The sequence below is a fragment of the Lolium rigidum genome, chromosome 7 (genome assembly GCF_022539505.1).
Source record: "Lolium rigidum isolate FL_2022 chromosome 7, APGP_CSIRO_Lrig_0.1, whole genome shotgun sequence".
NCBI lineage: Eukaryota > Viridiplantae > Streptophyta > Magnoliopsida > Poales > Poaceae > Lolium > Lolium rigidum.
The window spans coordinates 141,538,406-141,562,381 of NC_061514.1; the positions used below are offsets into that span (position 1 = coordinate 141,538,406).

The 23,976-nt window shown below is 41.3% G+C and overlaps 2 long non-coding RNA genes across 3 annotated transcripts; one reads left to right on the plus strand and one right to left on the minus strand.

The window, feature by feature from the left end:
• Positions 1 to 16,618: 16,618 nt before the first annotated feature.
• LOC124678578 lies at positions 16,619 to 20,737 on the plus strand. 2 transcript variants are annotated; one of them, XR_006994536.1, is made up of 2 exons: positions 16,619 to 16,741; positions 16,892 to 20,737. It is a non-coding gene; the product is annotated as an uncharacterized LOC124678578 (long non-coding RNA). The 2 variants fall into 2 exon arrangements; XR_006994535.1 differs by having other exon boundaries at positions 16,908 to 20,737.
• A 954-nt stretch (positions 20,738 to 21,691) lies between these two features.
• On the minus strand, positions 21,692 to 23,199 carry LOC124676792. The gene is made up of 2 exons (XR_006993803.1): positions 22,969 to 23,199; positions 21,692 to 22,480 (listed from the first exon to the last, which is right to left on the minus strand). It is a non-coding gene; the product is annotated as an uncharacterized LOC124676792 (long non-coding RNA).
• Between the last annotated feature and the right edge of the window lie 777 nt (positions 23,200 to 23,976).

Consider the following 23,976-nt stretch of genomic DNA (forward strand, 5'->3'; position numbering starts at 1 on the left):
TTTAGTACCTAACTTTCTTTTAGATCTCGGGACGAGATGTTTTGTAAGGGGGAATGGTTTGTAACATCCCAAATTTCAATAAAAATAAAGTTACTACCTCCATTTCAAGGAATAAGGCGCACACGTATTCCAAGACGAACTTTGACCATAAAAATTGAGCAACAAAATCTTAATTATATTATATGTAATTAGTATCGTTGGATTCGTATTGAAAAGCACTTTCTAATGATATTAATTTCATACAAATAATCTTTATCTATTTGAAGTAATTCTTGGTCAAACAAAAAGCTCGTAAAACGAGGACGCCTTATTCCTTGAAACGGAGGTAGTAGAAGAATTCCAGAAAGCAAAATTTCAAATCAACAAAAACTTTTAAATTGCATATAGTGCCATGCATAGGACTTGTGCATTTGAGTGATATGCCATGATGATTGTTATATTGTTTATGTGCTAACCCTAAAACCCTAATGTGATCAAGTGAAGATCACAAACCAAATAAATCAAAAAGAGAAAGAAATCAAATAAGAGAAAAACCCTAAAAACCCTCACATATGGTTTATGCCATTTTTGCAAATCTTTACCCTAGACCATTTTGGTCTTCACCCTTAGTTGTATTATGTTACTAAACACTTATTACAACTTTTGGAATCAAAGAGACACAAAACAAATCAAATTCAAACTCAAATTTGGATCACATATGATAATGGTCAAATCTGCCAATTATAGTCTGATCCCTACTTTGAGCCCTTGCAATTCAATTTTTCCAAACTAAACTTTCCCAATTCTTTGCACCTCATCCAAGAGCACATCAAGGTGAACAACTTTTGTAAAGACCACCATGCCAAATTCACTTTGGATCAAATTCTATGCTCATGTAAAGTTGGAAATTTTTGTTATGTGGAACAATCTCACACTCAGCAAATTTTGCAATTCTTTGATTTTCTAAATTCCACCACCACACCTCATTCTCTCTGGTCATTTACAACTCACTCAAACACACCATTTCCAAATCTTGCCACCATTTGAACTCTTTTGAATTTTGACAATATTTGCAAATTTCAAATAGGGAACAATTCAACACTATTACAAATAGTGTTCTACTCAACCCTAACCTGCCCTAAACTACTCTACATGGTCCCCTGGTTCCCTCTCTCACTCAATGCCCCATAGTAACCCTAAGAGAGGAGGGCTAGCATGCATGTGCATGACCATGCCGGCCATGCCGCACCTCCTCTCCTCTCCATCGTCGACCACCCTGGCCACCTTGTCCAACGACGCCACCACACCTCCCTACACCTCCCTAGCCACGCCACTGTCGAGCTTGACGACGACCAACGCCAGAGAACGCGCGCCCAGACCCTCCCAGTATGCCTCTCGTGTCGCGTGTGTGCACGCAGCGGGGAGCACTGGCCACGCGCCACCCCACCATCTCCCTCTCGCTCTGGCCCCTCTCTCAACTTGTCGAGCATCGCAGCGCCACCTCAGACCCGCCAGACACGCGCTCGACCCGACCCTGGACCGCCGCCGCCGGAGATGACGACACGATCCCGTAGACGCCGCCGCCAGACATGGAAGCAAAGCGAGCTCTCCAGACGCCGCCCGACCAAGCTGTCGCCACCTCTAGCTTCGCCTGGACGAGGAGAACACTGTTGCACCCTCGCCTAGCCCCAACACTCGCCGGAATCGCCGCGAGCTGGTCGACCTCGACTCTGCCCCGCAGCACCCAAGCTTCCCTATAAATAACGGCCTCCCCTGAGCAATCTGAGCTCCACACCATCCTCTCCTCCCATCCCTGACTCTCCACCACCACTCCACCCATCGAATCGTCGCCGGAGCAAGCCCAATCGAGCGATCGAAGCCGCGGAAGCCCTGGTGCAATCGTCGTTGATCCAGGCCTCCTTGAGCTGCGCCACTGCTACAGGCTGCTTCCTCTTCATCGACAACCTCGCCTCGACCACCGCCGCCGCTCGCCGGACCCACGGTTAGCCCTCCGACCCCCTAGGCTCGCCGCCAGAGCGTCGGGCTCTCGTCGGAGAAGACGACGACCCTGCGCCGTTCGATCGCATTCTAATCCGACGCTCCCCTTTGATCCATACCGATTCGGCTTTGAAGAGTCGCTGACGAGTGGCCCCCACTCTGTCAGGCGGCCCAAGCACACCAGCTGCATTACTGGGCCGTTTTCTCTCTGTTTAAATGGATTCGGCCCACCTAGTTTTCCCGCCGGCCCTTTTATTCAAAATTAGTTTAAATCAATTCAATTCAAATTCAATACTAGATCCCACTTTGAAAATCCATAGAATCTGTTTGGCTAAGCCAAATTTAACAAATTTCATATTGTTGGAAAGCTAGTGAAAAGTTCTACAACATGCCACTGGTCCCACCTCAAGATCTGTTGTAGAAATAAAATAATAAAAATAAGAAGGCAGGGACTTTTTCATATTCAAATAATTATTAAAAATCAACCAAAATAGATATTTAGTTAATTCCAACTCCAATAGCTCACATTTGACTTACACTAATTTTTTCTGCAATAAAATGGTGTGGTCACTTTGCATGATCATGCCCTAGTTTAATTAATGGACAATATGGCTAGTTTATTTAAGTGATATTGTCCAAAACTATTATGCAATTCATATGAAGTATTTTACTTCATTTAAATCTTGTCCCAAGTGATTTCATGTGATGTTTGAACCCCAGGTCAAACACTCTTATATGAAATACTTGGAGATTTAAATCATTTGTAGAATTATTAAATGGTATGAGGTGGTCTACCTCATTTAAATCATTTTCTCAAATGATGATAATGAATGGTTGACTTAGGTCAATATAAATTCATGTATGATTGTTTGAGAAATTAAATCTTAAGAAGATTTCAATGAGAGGAAATTATTTCTCAAGAACCCTATGGAAACTATCCTTTACATATGTAATGAGAGGGAATTATTTTTCCTCAAGCAACACAACCAATACACCCTAATTATATCAATTTTGTGGGCTTAGAATAGTTTGTGTGAATATATGTGATGTTTGGAATAGCCAATAAATTTTTTGAGTGATTGATACGTCCAAAACGTATCTACTTTCCCGAACACTTTTGCTATTGTTTTGCCTCTAATTTGTGTATTTTGGATGCAACTAACACGGACTAACGCTGTTTTCAGCAGAATCGTTCGATGTCTCGTTTTTGTGCAGAAATCCAACTTTCAGGAAAAACCTCGGAATTTATACGAAGGCCCTATTTTTCCGGAAGACTCACGGAGCCGAAGGGCAAGTCAGGTGGAGGCCCGAGGGCCCCACACCCTAGGGCGGCGCGGCCCAGGAGGGGCGCGCGGCCCTAGCGTGTGGCCCCCTCGGCCGGCCTCCGACGCCCTCCTTCGGACTACTTATCGCCTTCGACCTAAAAACGCACGGACGGAAGTCGAAGTCGCCAGAAACCCTCCAGAACGCCGCCACATCACGAAACTCCGTCTCGGGAGCCAGAAGTCTGCGTTCTGGCACTCCGCCGGGACGTGGAATTGGAGGAGATCATCGCCATCATCACCACCGACGCCTCTCCATCGACCAGCCATGTTTCCCCCATCCATGTGTGAGTAATTCCCCCGCTGTAGGCTAAAGGGGATGGTAGGGATTGGATGAGATTGTTCATGTAATAGTGTAAGATTGTTAGGGCATAGTGCCTAGTGTCCATAATTGGTACTTTGATGATATTGTTGCAACTTGTTATGCTTAATGCTTGTCACTAGGGCCCGAGTGCCATGATCTCAGATCTGAACATGTTATTATTTCATCATGATATTCATTGTTTATGGTCTTACCCGCAAGTTGTATACACATGTCGCTGTCCGGAACCAATGGCCCCGAAGTGACAGAAATCGGGACAACCGGAGGGGATGGTAGTGATGTGAGGATCACATGTGTTCACGGAGTGTTAATGCTTTGCTCCGGTACTCTATTAAAAGGAGTACCTTAATATCCAGTTGATTCCCTTGAGGCCCGGCTGCCACCGGCTGGTAGGACAAAAGATGTTGTGCAAGTTTCTCATTGCGAGCACGTACGACTATAATTGGAACACATGCCTATTGATTGCTTTGTACTTAGACACCGTTTTATTATTATCTGCAAATGCCCCGCTTGATTGTTACATGAGTTTCTCTCATCCATGCAACGCCCGTTATCCGTCCCCGTGCCTACAGTATTTTAATCCTGCTGTTTACGATAATCACTACTGCTATCTCTCGTTACTCGCTGCTGTTATTTCACTATCGCTATCGCTATAAAACTGTTACTACTGATAAACTCTTGCGAGCAAGTTTGTTTCCAGGTGCAGCTGAATTGACAACTCCGCTGTTAAGGCTTTCAAGTATTCTTTGTCTCCCCTCGTGTCGAATCAATAAATTGGGTTTTACTACCCGCGAAGACTGCTGCGATCCCCTATACTTGTGGGTTATCAAGACCGTTTTCTGGCGCCGTTGCCGGAGAGCATAGCTTTATTTGGAAGTTCACTTGGATTGATATTGTTCGCTGCAAATTCTCCATCATGGGTAAAACTCGCGATCCTAAAGTCGCCATATTACCATCCACTACAAGAAAAGGTACAACTCTGAGTACCTCTGCTCGCTCTTGATTCACCATCCGTGATTGATAAACTTGTTTCACCACCACATGCTTCACTTGCTGGTACTTCCGCTGAGTCCGAAAATTCTTATAATATTGATGATGCTTCTGCTGTGCTTGATGATAGTGGTTCATTGGGATCTTTTCTAGATGCTACAATTGCTAGGTCTAGACAAATTGAAAATGCTGAAACTCCCGATGCTACTACACCTGTTAATTCACCCGAACTTGATTATTCTAGTGATGATCCCGATGAAGATTATGTGGAGCTTAATGATGATCTTATTAATAGATGCAATGCTACTGCTGATGCAAGTAAAATTAAAAAGTTTCTCACACAATATACTCGTTAGACATAAGTTATCTCCTGATCCTAAATTTGCCACATCTCCTATATGCATTAAGGATAAAGATTATGATTTTTCTCTTGATCTATCTCATATAGCTATTGTAGAGAAAGCACCCTTTTGTGGTACTGAAAAAGAAAGTGTTGTAGAACACATGATTGAACTTTCTTCTATGAGTAGCTTGTTTTCTAATGATATCAAGATGCGTACTTATTTTGTCGTTAAAATTTTTCCTTTCTCATTAAAGGATGATGCTAAAACTTGGTATAATAATTTGCCTCCTGGTTCTATTAAAAGTCCAACTGATTTGCGTGATGTTTTCTTTCGAAAATACTTTCCTGCTAGTGCTCAACATGTTGCTTTACAGAAAATTTATAGATTTGACCAGGGAGATGAAGAGAAATTGCCCGAGGCTTGGGCAAGATTTTGTTCTCTTATCAGAGCTCGACCTGGACATGATTTAGAAAAGAATGATCTACTTGATATATTTTATAGTGGACTAACCATTGAGTCTAGGGCATACCTGGATAGTTGTGCTGGTTGTGTTTTCAGGAAAAGAACTCCGCACGAAGCTGAAGAATTATTGGCTAAAATAGGCCGGAATCATGATGATTGGACTACGCTCGAACCAATTCCAACGCCAATATTGAAGAAGAGGGGTTTAATTAAATTGAATGATGAAGATATGAGGGAAGCCAAGAAGTCTCTCAAGGAGAAAGGTATTAAATCTGAAGATGTGAAGAATCTACCTCCCATAGAAGATATATGTGAGATAATTCCCCCTTCATCCATGATTGAGGTAAACTCCCTTCATCGCTTTACTAGGGAAGATATTCCGTATTCAAAACCTCCTGCTCAATGCTTAGATGAGTTTGATAATTATATTGTTATGCAAGAAAATTTTAATATGAGAGTATAGAATCATCTAATGGAAAATTCTCAAGCTATTAGCAATTTGCATGATATTGTGGAGAGAACCTCCAATGATGTTAAGATGCTTGTTAAACATTTTCAAATGGTTCAAACTCAAATTGATCAACTCACTAAAGTGCAAAATGACTTATTACAAAATAATTCTAAAGAGAAACATGCTTATGAAGTAACAACTAGAGGTGGTGTCTCTACCCAGGATCCTCTATATCCTGAAGGGCATCCCAAAAGAATTGAACAAGATTCTCAATGCATTGAACCTAGTGCCCCTTCTAAGAAAAAGAAAAAGAAACATAAAAATGTTGTAGAATCCTCTGAACCTGTTAATGATCCTAATAGTATTTCTATTTCCGATGCTGAAACTGAAAGTGGTAATGAACATGATAATAATAATGGTAATGATAAGAATGATGTTTCCGATAAAGAAGAAGTTGAAGATGAACCTGAAAAGCAAGATAAAAATAAAAAGTATACTAAAGAAGATTTTATTGCTAAGAAACATGGTAATGAAAGGGAACCTTGGGTTCAAAAGCAAATGCCTTTTCCTGCTAAGAAACTAAAATCAAAGGAAGAAGAACACTATAATAAATTTTGTGATTGGATGAAACCTTTATTCTTGCAAATCCCTTTGACTGATGCTATTAAATTGCCTCCTTATTCAAAGTATATGAAAGATATTGTTACTAACAAAAGGAAAATCCCCAATGAGGAAATTTCCACTATGCTTGCTAATTACTCTTTGAATGGCAAAGTTCCAAAGAAGTTGGGCGACCCAAGTATACCTACTATTCCTTGTTCTATTAAGAATAATTATGTTAAAACTGCTCTATGTGACTTGGGAGCCGGTGTTAGTGTTATGCCTTTTTCTCTTTATAAGAGACTTTACTTAGATAAGTTGATACCTACCGATATATCTTTGCAAATGGCTGATAAATCTACTGCTATTCCTGTTGGTATATGTGAGGATGTTCCTGTTCAAGTTACTAATAACTGCTTGATATTAACCGATTTTGTTGTGTTGGAAATGCCTGAAGATGATAATATGTCTATTATTCTTGGGAGACCTTTTCTTAACACCGCAGGGGCTGTTATTGATTGCAATAAAGGAAAGGTTACTTTCAATGTTGATGATAGGGAGCACACCATCTATTTCCCCAAGAGGATTGAAAAAGCATGTGGAGTTAATACTATTTCTAATGTGAGAACTATCAAAGTCGGAACTATCGATTGTCCAATATATGAGCCTAAAGAAGAATATCAAACTCTTGTGATTGGATCTATATCAATACAATTCAAGGTAACATGATTGATTTGAGGTTTATTTCTTCTTATGCTATGTAAAATTTATTTGGTGGCAAGACTTGATCAACCTTGTTAACAAATACTTTTTATATGCATAGAGGAACTAAATAACATTTCTTTCTTCTTCCACTTGTTTTACTTACTGTAGCAATACCTTTGTATCTTTACTTTATTGCATTATTGTGCCAAGTAAAGTCTCTAATAGAAGGTTGATGCTAGATATGGATTTCTGCGCAGAAACAGATTTCTTGCTGTTACAAATCTGGGTATGATTCTCTGTAGGTAACTCAGAAAAATCTGCCAATTTACGTGAATGATCCTCAGATATGTACGCAACTTTCATTAGTTTTGAGTTTTCTGATTTGAGCAACGGAAGTACCTCTTAGAAATTCGTGTTTACTGGCTATTCTGTTTTGACAGATTCTGTCTCTGTTTTTTGCATTGTCTCTTGTGGACTTTAAGTGAGGCTTTCTAGACGTGGAGAGCTGTAGCTAATGTTTTATTGAGTTCTTGCAATGTGTCACTACAGGGCCAAGGTGGATTAAAGTTTTTTGAGTACTAACACCTCTAAAGAAGTTTATGAGAAGTTTGGTGTGAAGGAAGTTTTCAAGGGTCAAGAGAGGAGGATGATATAATGTGATCAAGAAGAGTCAAAAGCCTAAGCTTGGGGGGAGGTATACCGGCATCACTCATTCTTTGCATATTATGGTTACTGGGTACTTGTACATACTTGTTTAGTTTCTTTGAGTGGTTTTCTAATGAGAGGAAGATGATATTTGGGGAAGTGCTGCCTGAAAACAGATTCTGGACTGTTACTAAAAAAAATCGTCCGCACAGCCAGAACGTTATTTTAAGCTGCCAATTTTTGTGCATGTTCCCCAGGTTGTTATCTAACTTTCATTAGTTGAACACTTTTCGAGCTGAGCAGCTTAAGAATTTCTTTAAAATTGATTACGGTACTGCTGTCAAGTTTATTTTTCATATGGAAACTATCATTTACATATGTAATGAGAGGGAATTATTTTTCCTCAAGCAACACAACCAATGCACCCTAATTATATTAATTTTGTGGGCTTATAATAGTTTGTGTGAATATATGTGATGTTTGGAATAGCCAATAAATTTATTGAGTGATTATACCTCGTATTTCAAATTTAGACGCTAGCACCGGAGAATATCCGGAGGAAGAAGGTTGCTACCAAGAGGAGGAGGAGGAGAACTTTGAGAACTACCAAGGAAAGCTAATATTCTTGCAAAGTGCAAAGCCCTTTGGGGCAAGGCACCATTAGTCTTACCTTTTCTTACCATAAGCCTATCCCAAGTTTTTACCATACAAGTTTTACTTGTTGTTTTCCAAGAGTTACTTTTATAGTTAACTTTGGTCAAAGTAAAGAAGGTTACTAGAGTAGTTAATTTAGTCTCAAGTTAGCCAAGCAATATTAGCACCCCTCATGATTAGTGCTAGTGCTAAATACTAAAACTTGACTACTCTAGATGGGAACATGTGACTTTGAAATGAATTTGAAACCTTGGAATGATGAGTCATTCCATTGAATGAATTTTTGAAGGTGAATGTGACCAAGAGAAGATGGTGATTTTTGATAAAACTGATATTGGTTTGAATGCGATACCTTTCCAATATTGAGTACCCCCACAATACCTGATTATGGGTAGGTCTTAACTGGAAATTTATGCATCTTAGTATGGGTTCCCTCTGAATACACATCATAGGGGTTATGCCGAGGCTGCCTCCGTTGTTGAGAAATGATGTGAATTGTACGGTCAAGCCCTGTGCAGTGCCCAGGTTGACATTTGGTCTTCACTGGGAGGCCAAGCTCATGGGGAGAGGTGCTCATACTAGGATTTGTAAGTGAAAGGTTATGGTTGATGATCCGCGTACTGTGTTACGATGATTCGGGGAAATCCCGACGGATGAAATCAAATGTTGTGGCACAAGTGTGCAACCTCTGCAGAGTGTCAATATATTCGAATAGTCGTGTCCACGGATACGGACGGTTGGAAAGGCCATACAGTTTCCGATGTCAAATTCTTGAAAATGATGTTGAAATGAAATGTGACTTGGTGACTTGAACTTTGAATCACAACAATGTTGTGGGAATGACACTAATGTTCCCACTTGAGTTAGTCTAGCACATGAATCAGCTTTTCTCAAATACTTGTGAACTAAAATTGGCTTTATGCAAAGAAACTAGAGCTTAGCACCCTTACCAGAAATGTCTAGTACTTACACTAGTACTAGTTTGCGAGTACTTGAAGTAGTCACGGCTTTGTCCCTGGCTATTCAAATGGCCAGAGTATGAAGATGAACAAGGAGATGACCAGCAGGACGCCTACGACAACTAGGAGTCTTCCAACGTCAAGCGTTGGCCTGTGGACTCAAGAGTCCTTGTATCTTACGCTTCCGCTATGAACTTGTGTTTGTTCGTTGATCAATAGATCAACTATTCGTGTAATATGGATCATGTGATTCCAATTGTAAGACAATCTGGTTTGTAATGAATGATGACTGTGATACTTAACTATTATGCCTCGCAACAACAATATTCCTGGAATTGCGATGTATGACATAATAGGCATCCGGACTTAAAAATCCGGGTGTTGACATTACCTATGTTACCAGGCAAGGTCTTGAGTAAGACTCAAGGTCCGGCTACGGCAGAAGAAAGAGAAAGGATGAATCAGATCCCCTATGTCTCGGCAGTAGGCTCTATCATGTATGCCATGCTATGTACTAGACCGGATATAGCACATGCTGTTAGTTTGACTAGAAGATATCAAAGCGATCCAGGAATGGAACACTGGACAGCGGTCAAGAATATCCTGAAGTACTTGAAAAGAACTAAGGATATGTTTCTTTGTTATGGAGGTGACCAAGAGCTCGTTGTAACTAGTTACACCGATGCAAATTGGAAAACTGATCCTCATGACTCTAAGTCTCAGTCTGGGTATGTGTTTATATTGAATGGTGCTGCAGTAAGCTGGGCAAGCTCGAAGCAGTGCACGGTGGCGAAGTCTTCAACAGAATCGGAGTACATAGCGGCTTCAGAGGCTTCAGCAGAAGCGGTATGGATGAAGAGGTTCATTGTAGAGCTCGGTGTGGTTCCTAGTGAATTGGACCCACTAGTCATCTATTGTGACAACATGGGTGCCATCGCCAATGCACAAGAACCAAGGTCACACAAGAGGCTGAAGCATATCAAGCTGCGTTATCATTCGATTCGTGAGTACATCGAAGATGGAGAAGTAAAGATTTGCAAAGTACACACTGATCTGAATGTAGCAGATCCATTGACTAAAGCTCTCCCTAGGGCAAAGCATGACCAACACCAGAATGCCATGGGTGTTAGGTACCTTACAATGTAATCTAGATTATTGACTCTAGTGCAAGTGGGAGACTGTTGGAGATATTCCCAAGAGGCAATAATAAAAGTGTTTATTATATATATTTGTGTTTATGATAAATGTTTATATACCATGCTATAATTGTATTAACCGAAACATTGATACATGTGTGTTATGTAAACAACAATGAGTCCCTAGTAAGCCTCTTGTATAACTAGCTTGTTGATTAATAGATGATCATAGTTTCATGATCATGAACATTGGATGTTATTAATAACAAGGTTATGTCATTATATGAATGATGTAATGGACACACCCAATTAAGCGTAGCATAAGATCACGTCATTAAGTTATTTGCTATAAGCTTTCGATACATAGTTACCTAGTCCTTTCGACCATGAGATCATGTAAATCACTTATACCGGAAAGGTACTTTGATTACATCAAACGCCACTCGCGTAAATGGGTGGTTATAAAGGTGGGATTAAGTATCCGGAAAGTATAAGTTGAGGCATATGGATCAATAGTGGGATTTGTCCATCCCGATGACGGATAGATATACTCTGGGCCCTCTCGGTGGAATGTCGTCTAATATCTTGCAAGCATATGACTGGTTAATAATAGACCACATACCATGGTATGAGTAAAGAGTACTTGTCAGGAGACGAGGTTGAACAAGGTATAGAGATACCGATGATCAAACCTCGGACAAGTAAAATATCGCGTGACAAAGGGAATCGGTATCGTATGTGAATGGTTCATTCGATCACTAAGTCATCGTTGAATATGTGGGAGCCATTATGGATCTCCAGATCGCGCTATTGGTTATTGGTCGGAGAGAGGTCTCAACCATGTCTACATAGTTCGCGAACCGTAGGGTGACACACTTAAGGTTTGATGTCGTATTAGTAGATATTGAATATATGGAATGGAGTTCGAAGTTTTGTTCGGAGTCTCGGATGGGATCCGGGACATCACGAGGAGTTCCGGAATGGTCCGGAGAATAAGATTCATATATAGGAAGTCATTTTATAAGTTTGAAAATGATCCGGTGCATTTATGGAAGGTTCTAGAAAAGTCCGGAATAAATCACTATGGAAGGTGGAGTGGACTCCACCAAGCTTGGTCGGCCAGCCCTAGGGGGTGGAGTCCCAGGTGGACTCCACCTATGGTGGCCGGCCACCCCCTCCCAAGGAAAGGTGGGAATCCCACCTCAAGTGGGAATCCCACCTTGGGTAGGTTTCATGTCATATGGAAGGTTTTGGTTTGGGGTCTTATTCGAAGACTTGTAGACCAACTCTTGGGTGTTCCACCTATATAATGAGGGACAAGGGAAGGGGGCCGGCCACCTCAATCCATAGCTTGGTCGCACCCCCTAAGTGGCCGGCCACCCCTCTCCCAAACCCTAGCCGCCCCACCTCCTCCACCTCTCCCGCAAACGCTTAGCGAAGCTCCGCCGGAGATCTCCATCGACACCGCCACCACGCCGTCGTGCTGCCGGAATTCAAGGAGGATCTACTACTTCCGCTGCCCGATGGAACGGGGAGAAGGACATCGTCTTCATCAACACCGAACGTGTGACCGAGTACGGAGGTGCTGCCCGATTGTGGCACCGTCAAGATCTTCTACGCGCTTTTGAAAGCGGCAAGTGATCGTCTACTGAAACAACGAGATCTAATCTTGTAGGCTTTGGAAATCTTCAAGGGTTAGTCTCGTTCATCCCCTCGTTGCTCCCATCTTCTAGATTGCATCTTGGCTTGGATTGCGTTCTCGCGGTAGGAATTTTTTTGTTTTCTATGCTACGAATCCCTACAGACACTTACTCAATATCTCTTGTTGTTCATATTCGGGAACACGTCTTCGCATAATACCATCCACTCCTTCTTTATATAAGTGTGGGTCATCCCAAAAATAATGCCTCAAGTCATAAAAGAATTTCCTCCTTTGCTGAGCTGAAAAGGTTGGAGGCAAGTACTTCAAAACAATAAAGTTAGCATAATCAGCATAACAAGGACTATCTCGCGAGCTCACCTTTATTACAGCCAATTGCTCATTTGGAAAACTATCATTAACAAGCACATGATCATAAACAATATTTTCCAATCTAGACAAATTATCAGCAACAGGTTTATCAGCACCTTTCCTATCTATAATATGTAAATCAAATTCTTGCAAAAGAAGCACCTGACGAGGGATCACCTCGCCAATGCCTACGCATTGTAGACTTGGGTTTCGGGAGAGAGCGACGATGGAGATTCCGGGAGTGAGATTAGGCACACGACGTACCCAGCTTCGGGTCTCCTCGGTGGAGGATCCCTACGTGCTGCTAGCAATCCAGTATATGAGCATATGTATGTTTACAGGGTGCCGCCGTAGCGGAGCTATGGTGTCTATCTGTTGGCCTCCTTATTTCGGGTGCCCTGACTAGCTTTATATATGCAACCAGCCTAGGGTTTTACAAGAGTCCTAGTTGACTACTTCGGGTTGCCTTGTTGGGCCTTCTCCATATTGGGCCGAGCCGATCCAAGTATACTAATAATGGGTACCCAAAGGGTATGCCCATGTCAGTAGCCCCCGAGTGTCTAGGGAAGTCGAAGACTTGCGTAGAGACTCCAATCATAACCATCTCCGAAGGCGAAGTAATACAAGGCGAGGTCCATGTTGTAGATGATGTCGACGATTCTCGAAGTTATTTTTCTATCGGGTGCGCGGCAGCGCTCCCGATGGGAGTAGCCCCCGAGTCTATGGGTAAGTGCTTGCACTTAGGCATAGACTCAAGTTGTACTACTCGATGAATAACTTAACTATATTTCTGGAGGACTTGATGAAATCCATGTGCTCCCGATGGGAGTAGGCTCCACTCGAGTCGTAGAATCGAGTTGAGTCTACAAACCTTGATTGTCATAGATGTTGTCGAAGTTATTTTTCTATCGAGTGTGCGGACAGCGCTTCCGATGGGAGTAGCCCCCGAGGCTACAGCCAAGTGTTTGCACTTGGGTGTAGGCTCAACTTGCTTTTAATAGACACCACAATTTTTCCTCTTTCTTGTATCTTATCGGGAGGGTGAACAATACTCTCGATAAGAGTAGCCCCCGAGCCTATGGGCAGGTGCTTGCACCTAGGCATAGACTCAAGTTGTACTACTCGATAAAGAACTTGACTATATTTCTGGGCGCAGCCCCTCGTTTTATTGACTCCAGGCCGTTGCTATCTATATTGTTCAGGGATAATGGTAAATGGGGCTGGTTCATCTGACGGATCAGGTACCAGTTAACTGCTCTTGTGGCAATCCCGCAAGAACCTACTTCAAGATCACGTCCCTAGACATGATCTCGGATACTGGTGTTAACTCTACATGTGCCGCTTAAGGTCTTACCATATGTCGAGTCCCAGTCATGTTTTATCGGGTACCTAACGCGTCCGTTAGGATTTTTCTTCGTATCTGTTGATACGGAAAAAAGTAGCAAACCGACGTCAGAGACGGTGCCACGCCGCTCAGGACGGACCCGGGGTCTTACCTTCGCAGAGTTTTGCGGCATTCAGAGATTATTCGCGACTTTGGCGCTCTGAGAATATTTTGTCAAGTGCCGTGTTCGGCTGATGCAATGACCCGGGTTCTTCTATATTTTTCTCGGGCGTGATGAGACAGCCGAATATATTGGGTTCTTCTATATTATCGTCAGGCACATCGCCGATGATCTTGCTCGGAACAATTGACGAGTCAATGGACCCGAAGATTTGTCTATCCTCTTCTCTCTTTTTTTTAGTTCCTCCTTGATGATAATTTCTTCGGGTCCTCCATGAGGACAATTCTTCGGGTCCTCCTTGAGGATAATTCTTCGGGTGCGCGACCAGCGCTCCCGATGGGAATAGCCCCCGAGGCTATGGTTGGGTGCGGGCATCCGGACATAAGCTCAAGAACTTGTATACTTTGAAATTTGCTTTCTCCTGCACAAATAAACAAACTTTTTCTATATTTTCCTTGACTATTTTTTTTCCGCATGCGGTGTCAAATGCTCGGTTTCGATGATATGTAAAGTGAATATATGCCGCGCAGCCCCCGAGTGTCGGGTGCGACGAAAGTAAATGATAATCAACTTTGTGCAAAATAAAAGAACACTTAGCTTTTTGAACACGGCGAAGTCGATGCATGATGAAGTCTTCGAGTGTAGATAAGAAATCTAGCCAAAGTAGAAACCACCAAATAGCAAAAGTGGATGCCGCGAAATTGTTGATGAAGAAATAGCCGAGCCCTCGAGCGTTGCTGAGGTGATGTCATGATTGTTGTGTCGCACTCGTGACCCGAGGCAAAATCATTGTCGAGCCCCCGAGCGTTAGGCGTGACGTCAAAATAAGTTGATGGAGTCGCGGCGTCATATTTGGTGAAGCCATTTAGGATGAAGCCATAGACAATAATATACGAAGATGAATCCCATATGAAGTATTTGAGATGAATCCATATTGAAGATTACGCCATTAAATATAAAGCATATATGAAGATAAATCCGTTGATATCATAGAGGATGAATCCATTGGCCCGAAGAATCCAGTAATAATCATAGAAGATGAATCCGCCGAAGAAAATAAATCCAGTAATAATCCTCGATGATAAATCCACTGACCCGGAACGCCTTGGGTAATGTTGTATAAGAGTAAACCAGTAATAACCACATAGATGAATCTTATAAGATGAATCCGATGAAGAAAAATCCAATAAGCCGAAGAAAATGAATCCACTGAGCCGAAGAAAGCAATTTCACTAAGCCGAAAATAAATCCACTGAGCCTAAGGAGATAAATCCACTAAGTCGAAGAAGATAAATCCATTGACCCGGAAGCTCATCGGGTAGTATTGTATAAGAGTAAACCAGTAATATCCATATAGATGAATCTTATAAGATGAATCCGATGAAGAAAAATTCAATAAGCCGAAGAAGATGAATCCACTGATCCGAAGAAGGTAATTTCACCAAGCCGAAAATAAATCCACTGAGCCGAAGGAGATACATCCAGAAGCGAAGAAAAGAAATTCACCAAGTAATCGAGTGTATTTGTGGTAACAAGTAATGACACAGCCCCCAGCGTTGGGTGTATTTGCTGTAATATTGTAATGGCACAGCCCCCGAGTATTCTAGTGTGGCAAAAAATATATAATAATTAACTCTCGGAAGGGGAACACTTAGCTTTTTATCGGGTGCGGCGGAGTCGTCGTTAAAGTAGGTCGTGCAACGGACACAGTCGATGTAGGTGCACAGCGTCTGGCTGAGAGTAGTCGATATAGTCGCGCAGCGTCTAGCCGGCATGGTTGATGTAGTCGGGCGAAGCCTAACCAGCGTGGTCGATGAAGATGACGCAGTCAAAGTAATTACATGGCCAGAAGACGAGACGCATGCTGGCGAACGGGATCGACACAGCAAAAGTAGTCGAAGCTTATTCCCGATCTGCAGTTATGTTACGGCGCAAAAAACTACGCGCAAATAATAGTACGAGCCGAAAAATATTTTGGAAAAATAAATTTTGCGTAATTAAAAATATAGCACCTGATGAAAGTCGATGGCGTAGCTGATGTTGCGGATGGTGCTGATGTTAACTCCTCCGAAGCCGGATGTAAGTTCCTCCGAACTTGACGGCAACAGAGTTGTTCGCAGTCGAAATTGTTAGCGGCCACGATAAAGTTGAAAATATTCTTCGAGTTGTCCATACGTCCCGATAACTTGTATAGTATACTGTCGTGTCCAACTAGTATGCACGTACTCTAGCAATCTCTAAAGAGCTCTAAGCTCCCAGCTCCCAGGGTTGGGAGCTCCTCTGAGCGATCCGCACGTCGCTTTCGACGGAGGCTGTTTTTTTTCCGTCTCGGCGCGATGCCGATTTCCGCACGAGTGGGCATGGGTTGGTCGGTTCAGTCGAGAAATTGGAAGACGGTGGTTGCTTGGGCGGTGGGAAGTTGATTTTCTCTTCCTCAACAAATCCATCACCCGCAGGTGGCGAGGATCCAGTTGACGAGAGCCTCCATTGTGAGGCCAGAGACCTACAAACGACCTCGCGGCGGTGAAGGTACTCCTCTTCGCCGCCCTCCCGCCCCTTGCTTTTCCTCCGACAAGCGGGCGAGGTACCGCGCCTCGACCCGACACCGAGCAGAGGACGGGGGGCAACCACCACCCGAGCCTCCGGCGTCCGGTTCAGGTAGGTAGCCGCCCCCTGCCGCCATCCCCTCTCCGCTGCCATCCCCTCTCCATGTCCCTTCCATATCTGCTCTCTGTCTCCTCCCTCTCGGTCTCACCTCTCTCTGAATCCTGATCTACATTACTTGTGTGTGATTGGTAACTTCGTAAGGGTTGGTGTAGAACAGACAAATGCAGGTGTCGATTTGCAGCTTCCTCCATCTCTTCACCAAAATTCAGAGCTTCCTCCTCAACTCCGGTCACCACCAACCCCATCGTCAGGTGCAGCGCAGACCGGATTGCAGCTTCCACTACATCAGGTGGAGTTCACTAATTCGCTTTTAGCAATTACAAAAGCAGGCCCGAAGACCTTATATCTATGTCTCCCTCTACAAGCAAGTTCTTTCTGTTTGTTCAGTTACGTGCAGTCTGCTCAGACAGGGTGCTAGGTAGAACCCATGACAATGTTGATTGAGGGCCACTCCTCTTTCTCCTCACCTGGAAGCAATTCAGTCTGTGGCATCGTTGATTGAAAATGTTCTTCAGAAAAGGAAAATTGGTTTCTTATTCTTTGCCTTAATATCGTTGGTTCACATAAACCGGCTGCTACTGAATTTGTTGTATGTGGACCTATTATGTTGATGTCATATGATAGATTTCCATCTAAATAAGTTACCTAGCGATAACCAACTGCATTTGAATTGATCAATAATATTGTTCCATCTGTCAAATTGTTTAATTGCATGCTCAACTATATTACACTTCGTGTTTTCCATGGATGATAGCACTTGAAAGAAATAATAGTGGGATCATGCAAGTTCTAATTCGTCTACAACGCAAGCCCTCGGCAACAAGGGCAAGACGGGGTTCACGCGTACCCAGTTCGACAAAATGGCCGCCTAAGGCTCTGAATCCAATGCGTGCACGCTCACCGTGCTCAGCAGGATCTAGGGCAGACACATCCCGTGATTTTCCTCTTTCTCTTTTATCTTCAGATTTTCATGGTTTTGTGTCATCGGAGTGTAGCTGTTCAATATCTGAATTCTACTTGGTTCCAGCGTCAATCAGCTGAGGTTATACTCAGGTTCGTGACCTACCATATGGTGCAGTAGACACTGAGTCCCATATCATTTTGCTTCATATGCCATTACCTGTTCATGTCTTGGTTGTGTCTATTTTTCCAGATTTGTATGTATGTCCTCATTGTATTTGCTATTTGTTTGCATTTGACATCTCAATCAAATATTCTGTCCTAGGCATTTTTGTGTTGGGGAGGGTGAGATTTTACATTGACTTGATATATCGTTGTGTACGTAGCACAACAGTGTAGAAAAATAACATGAGAAAAGGTTTTCATTAAAAACTTGCCTATTGTTGCACTTGTTCATAAAATAGCATCTGAACTAATCCAAGGAAATTATGGTAGTGGTCCAAAGTAGTCCAACAACAACAGTAGTGAATTGCAAAGTGGTGACCTTTCTAATACTTCAAAACATACCAAGAGTTGTTTGGTCATTTGAGCTCGATCAACAGTTTGTAAATGAAGTTAATCACCTTGGAATAGATATTAAGCTTTTGTTACCTGCTTGTGTACCTTTTTATCAAATTTTTTTGTTCATTCGTATACTTTACCGCAAGTATGTTATACCAATTAAGTCCTTCCAGATTGGTTTTATCAAGTAATTTTGGTTACTGCTGAACACTTGTGCTTTCGAAGTCATAATATATATCATTTAAGTTATAATTTTGTACAGTTCCCAAGAAAGTCTTGGGGTTGATGAATGTCTCTTGTTTAGCATGATGTATTGGACTTATCATTTGTGTTTACTGGTGACTTTTTGGAGAATTTTATTATTTATCTAGACTGGTGAACGATAGTATTGTTATGTACATTTTACTCGGGGTGCCCTGCTCGAAGAATTTGCTCTAGCTTAGTTAGAAATGTAGATTCAAGACATTCTGGTGGAATTAACTTTAGGCTTTCAGTATTCTTTTAGCAACTACCGTTTCGATCCACGTTTTGCTCTAAAATGTATTACATCAAGTTTTTTTATTTAATTGCTAAATAGCACCAGAACACAAATTAGCCATTTTGTAATTTGGGAGTTTTCTGGCTAGAAGCATTGTTTAATGTTTTGGTGGTGACATGTCAGTCATCTCCATTATGCATTTTCAAACTTGATTATTCCATCAGTTCCAAGAACTTCTATTGCCTGATGTCTGATGTCTGTTGAGCCCAAACTATCCTTATTACCCCCAGATTCATCATATAGCAGTTGATAGTTAATGTTTGCTTTCAGCCAGACATGCAATATGTTGTGCAGATTTCCTTGCAGTAACTTTATGTCAGTTTAGAGCAGATAATTGTAGTGACACAAATCGCTGGAACATGAACCTCCATATTACTTTCTTTCTCTAGCAAAGCCCTTATTTTAGTCAGGCTCCATATGGTCATGCTAATTCTGAAAATATCCTTTCTTGGTCTCATAGAACATATGGTAACTGGTCAGATCCAAATTCATACAAACTCATTGCCCAAACTACATTGACCACCACCACAGCTAAAAAATATCAATGTCTCCTCACGCACTGTTACAAAGGTGTTCCATGGCAGACAACCAACTCCTTGACGATCTCTTCAGCCTGCAAGTATAGATTCACCGCCTCTCTGGATCTGTGTGCTCTAATCATGATGATCAGGAAGCTCATGTTGAAGCTCAATGCCTCAATTTTCTTTGTGACTCAAAGCAATAACAGCAAGCATACAGTCTGCCTAGAGCTGCTATGTTGAGAGACTATGTGTATTTTTAGATGTTGGAATCCGTTACACTTCAATCCCTGTGATTTAGGTAAAAGGTTTTTCTATTGCAAAACAATGAAATTTTGGGTGCCTCGATTTGTTACAAAAAATCAATACTCCCTCCGTCCCGGTTCATAGGGCTTGCGTGTATCCCGTATGCCTTAAATTTAACAATGATAATGTAAAATATATACTACAAAATATATATAATTAAAAAGCTTAGATTCCCTACTTTATAATGATATAATTTTTATGTTGTAAAATTTATATTATGTTGGCCAAATTGAAAATCTAGGGATACGCGCAAGCCCTATGAACTGAGACGGAGGTAGTATCTTCATTCTCATGAGCTCGACTTATCGAATATTGAAGAATAAATATCATGATATGTCATCTGTTTCACCAAAAACTAAGCTTGTTTGTTTAGTAATCTTAATGAAACAATTCTTACCTCATATGTAATTCAACAATTGTTGAGAGTGATCATTCTCTGAGAACAAAGTTAGTTTTAATTTTTTAGTGGGATATATCAGGTCAGGTGGTCGCTGATTATGGATGCCAACCATGGGGGCGCCCTGTTTGAAGACTATATATGGCTAATGATGAATGGATATTGTCTGAGGGTTATCTCAATTTATTTTACTCACTCGGACTTCTATAAATTCCTATGCCACTATTTTTTTTTGAGAGTTATTGAGTATTCTGATCTAAAATGATATTTTATTTCCGAATTTTGTAAAATGTTTGAGCTCAGGCTTCGTGAGTATGAGATAATGATGACGGATGAGCTCAGATTAGAAAGCTCACGTTTGTTAATCTATATACTGCTAAGTGCTAACCAAGCTTTTGTCGACAGGAGCGACAGTAACTGGCGGCTAGCGGACCAGCGCGGTCAAGGGGGAGCAGATTAGTAGACACACACGAACTGAAGGAAGGTGTCCAAGCATGATGGTCATTACAAGCCTTGAGCAACGGAAAGCCCTACAGCGTACTATCCTATTTTGTCAACAGCTGTATCCAACGTACTCGGCACACAAGCTACTGTCCCCTGTTGTGTTATACATCCAAATGTAGTGGTGTTGTGTTTGCAACCAGATGTAGTGGCAGGAATAAATACGACAATGTTCTTGTGTAGATACTTGTTTCTCATGTAACATGTAGCAATGGTCATGCAACCTCAATGTTCTTGGTGAAATGAATAGACCTGCACCGTGTGAATGTGTGTCTCTACCATATAACTAGATTTAATTGTGCACCTTGGCGCACGACCCCGGTGATTTTGAGTCAATTTAGCGATTATAAGTAAGCGAATAATAATAATATTTTTTTGTTTTTAGCAAATGGATGGTTGTATCGTCAAGACTTAAATTTGATAGGAGATTTAGGTGCCTTGGCGCACGATCTCATGGCCTCGCATCTGTTTATATTTTGTATAACGCTACTAAAACACACAGGTGGATCTTGCCAGTCCATGATCTTTCACATTGGTGAGCGTTTTGTAGAAAAGGGGTGATAACATATAGTGTGTCAAAAGCCATAAAATAGATTAGTCAAATAGCCTATAAACAACCCAGGAGTGCACACCGATTTTTAGGGACATGATCTCGATTCTAAGTTCAAGAATAGCCCAGCCACAGAGTCGATGAGTAAAGGGGGGGAAGAGGTAGGGCAAGCTGTTCAACTTTTTTTTCTAAATCATGCTCGCTAAGTAGAAGTCAAAACCTGGCAGGGTCTTATGCAACAGGTCAAGTGAAATGCATAAAACTTTCCAAAACCTCGTATCTTAAAGCACGAGAGCTAATATTTTCAACTTCATCACGAATCAAGAGAAGCCATGGTTAGAGCCATAATCAATCTGGAGGTACAATATAAACAACAAAAGGTAAATAATAGGATAATATAGAAAGCAAAAAAAACATGACAAATCAATTGTTAATGGTAGTATAAGATTTTAGCACGGATAATATAGGAAGAAATTGGAACTCAGCTGGTACTGCAATTCACCATGGGTGTAGCTATTACGGCTACTCCAAATAGACTGCATGATAGGAATTGCAATGATGCTTCATTTTTGAGGATAATCTTATGATCAAGGACAACATCAGCCAATGTTCTCAGATGCAGTGGTATATCCGAAAGAACTCACATGCTGCATTTCAAAAGAGATTATCCCGCAGTACGATAATGTCTTCTTCGTTGTTCCTTTCAAGCTAACAATATTTTTCCAAAGTCTTACAGGCTACAATATTTAGCATCTGGTTCACAGCTTCTTAATTTGCTGTTTCTCTACTGGGTACTGGGTAGTAGTGTGTCCGACTGTCCGGGATCAAAAGGCTTGGATCTCTGGATCATATTGTTTCCTCGGCTGGTATTCTTCATGCTGATCAAACCATGAAAGTATACACACCAATAGCATAGTCGATGATAACATAAATTCCCATAAATTACACACAAAAATCTACAGGAGGCAGTGTTTAGCTACAGGTGAAAAATAAAATGTTATCCCAAGAGAAAACCTAGTGTGCATAGCCGATGGAAGTACATACATCCCTTGCAGAAAATAGATATAAAAGGATTTATGACACTTGAGAACAGGGCTGCCAGTAAGAAATTGAGTAAATAACAGAGTACAAAGAATCTGAGTGTGTTGGCTCGGTCATCTCATTGACATGAAAAAGCACAGAACCAAATGGTAGAAGATTGCTCATTGTATTGTCCTTCAGCTAACTGAAGCGAAATGGTGCTAAAAAACAAACAAAAGACAGGTACACTTAGTTTATTAAGGGCCCTTAGTTTTAAAACATATATGCAAAATATTTAAACGACAATAACCCAATCTGATACATGGTACTCACTACTCAGGCATTTACTGAAGTAATAAGGAAACCATATTTCATCGAAAAACAAATCCATACTTCACATTATTCTTGTAGCACATCAAACCTTTTACTGACATAGCAGCTGCAAAGAAGAAAAACGATTATTAAGAGCCCTTAGTTTTAAAACATATATGCAAAATATTTAAACGACAATAACCCAATCTGATACATGGTACTCACTACTCAGGCATTTACTGAAGTAATAAGGAGACCATATTTCATCAAGAAAAAATGCATAGCGATATAAAAATCAAATTGTATGCTAAATTTACATCGGAACTATTCACAAGGGGGACATCGGAATTATTCACGAAGAGTTCTAGTTCGAATATCTAATATCATTACAGCCAAGAATAGTTCAATAAAGGAATGACTACTCTGTTTAAAAATTACTATTTCTTATAGCTATATGCAAAGCAAAACACGACACATCTATACAAAGAAACCCATCAACTAATTGTCCTACACAACCTAGAGCAGAACACACACAACAATTCTCAAGATTAAATAAGATAACAAATGAATCTAAGAAATTGGGATGATACTCGCCAATATGGAGCGGTGAAGTACATGAGTCGTGCTTGTGGCCTACTCAGGTGATGGCGATGTTGTTGTTGCACTTATTAGGGTCATGCTTCACTCAAAGAAGGGGTCCTCGGCCATCACACAAAAATAACCAGTCGAGCACCTCCTTCCTTCAAATGTTCATGATGCACCATCGGCTACCAACCATGTCCTATGCCACCCCTGTTATCGAAGGATGATGTCAGCATTCTGTTTCTCTCACATGGATACAAAAAAATTAGAACAAAAATGTTTCCACCAGTAATAACCGATTGAAATAAAATTTCAATTATGCATAACAGCAGCAAGCTTGACAGATGCAAAACTAACCACATTCTGACGCCTATCCTCTCTAGAACAAGATTACATAGAAATAAACTAATGTCAGAACTATTTAAATAAATTCCAACTATATATACTCCACCCTCTAGCAAAAGTTCCATGAATAAAATGTATTCACAAGAAATGCATAAAATGTATTCACAAGAAGTTGGAAGCGCATCAGGCACCTGGGAAGTCTTGTCTGCCACCGGTGCTAGCATCAGATGTATAAAAGAATGCAAATGCTGAAAAGGTCGGAGAAATATTGTGCAGTTAGAGAAGCTAAAACACATCTAACAAATTTAAATATGGTGCATACTGGCTGTACTCACCTAAAATTAGTAACTTCACTTTGATGCTTTTCCGAGATACACGATCATTAAGCTGCTCTGTCCTAGCGGTTCGTGATGAAGACCATAATTAACCCTGATAGATTCAAGGATACAAGCCCTAACATATATAAACGGACCAAAACATCAGAACAGCGAAGTACATAAAAAAGTGATCCATTGTAAAAGAATAAGTAGCACACCAATACCTTAGCCGCATTTTGAGATGAGGAGGCGACGCATGGTACGCATGATGCACATGAACTTGAAGTAGATAAAAACAGCTGCAAGTTCTGGTTTCCAAGGTCCAGCCATAATTAACTACATCAACAACAAATAGGAAATGAATAAGAAATGCAGTAAA